A 1705-nucleotide genomic window follows, 5' to 3' on the forward strand; every position below is an offset into this window, starting at 1 on the left:
AATTATACATAATTTTCATTAAAGTAATCAGAAATTGGGGTGAAACAACTGCCTTTTTCCTCCTCTTGGGCTCTTGTACTGTATGGTGGAAGAGCCATGACCCTGCGGCGTAGAGAAAAAATTATTTAAAGGTTGAAATAAATAGTAAAAAAAATACAATACAAAGAGAGGGAGGGAGTGAGTTGGGAATTTAATTAATGTAAGTTTAAATTTACACAGATTGAGGTAGTAATCAAAAGTGGCCTTAACAAAAGCAATATTTATTTTTCGAATCAATCCAACTCGGGCAACTTTAACCACCGATTTACATTGAACCCATAATCAATTGCTCTTTATATATTCAGCCTTTGTCAATATTAATCACCAGGAAATGGACTTCCGTTTTTAATAATAAGACATAACCTTTCTGGATGCATGTTTGACTTGGAATAAAATGACGTCAGAGCTGATAAGAGTTGTCTTGCTTTGTTCTTTCCTAATGGCTATCGATCTCTTGACGCTAAAAGTCTGGAAATGGCTTCAGTAACAGCTGCATTTGCCAACGGATATCAAACATGGCTTCAAATATTTCTTTTCCTGAGGAAGGCAATGTATCCATTCTAAAGAATCACAAATATTTTCGTAATATTTATTACCTCTCTACAGCCATCGGGTCCTTTCCTTTCCTCTTGCAAAGAGGTCCTGGTATCGCTTCATACTTCTTTGTCATTATGTCAGCAACAGTTACAATTTTCGTTTTGTATTGTACAATTGTTAATAATTATAGGTTCTTTACTAAGCAACCGATGGAGGGTAAATTGGTCACAACTATGGAAATTACTCTACATGGCTGCCTCGTGATTACCCATTCCATATTGTACATAACATCAGCAGCTACTTCGATATGGCGGGTTCGCGCTGTCCGTCAGATTGTCGAAATCCTTCAAGAAGTAGACGTTCTCTTAAACAGACCATTGAGAAAAGATTACGATTTCTTAGACTTTCTATGTTTTTTTCTTAACAGCCTAATATGTTTGTGGCTAATGTATGCCATAGAATGTACTGACTATATATTTTTTATGTCCGTCATGACAACGAATACTTTCTTGGCAACATCGCAGTTCTCAGTTTTATCTTCCCTGATATCCAATCGGCTACGAGAAGCTTGTAAATCACTAAAGGAACTCAGGAAAGGTATACGACCAGTCTGTCACCACACACAAAAAATGACAATCCTCTCCGAAGTTCATGACAAGCTGTGCGATGCAAGCCAATTCCTCCAGTCGTTCGGTTTGCTCGTCACAGTTATTATAATTGTGAGCTTTATGGGTCTCACCGTCGTAGCATTCTTTTTTTACAATCATCATACACTGCAACATTTGATTGATGTTCACTACTTGTTATCAAGAGATCCCAAGAACTTCCCTCCGACGGATAAAATATTGTGGTCCCTGTATACTCTAGCAATAATTTGGAAAATTTCTTCTTCATCATCAAAACTTACTGAAAAGGTATTCTTATTTTCTCAAACAATTATATATTTTATCGATATTATATTTTTACAATAGCAGCTCCTATACTTATTGAGGTACAGGGAATTATGCCTACTTAATGATCATTATATATTTTTTTATTTAATGTAATTTACAACTGTACAAAATAATACAATAGGTAAATATGTTGTATATTTCATATACACTTGAAAAAAAGGTCCCATGGCCATCTT

Source organism: Halyomorpha halys, unplaced genomic scaffold (assembly GCF_000696795.3).
Source record: "Halyomorpha halys isolate HHAL.00 unplaced genomic scaffold, Hhal_1.1 Scaffold1981.1, whole genome shotgun sequence".
Lineage (NCBI taxonomy): Eukaryota > Metazoa > Arthropoda > Insecta > Hemiptera > Pentatomidae > Halyomorpha > Halyomorpha halys.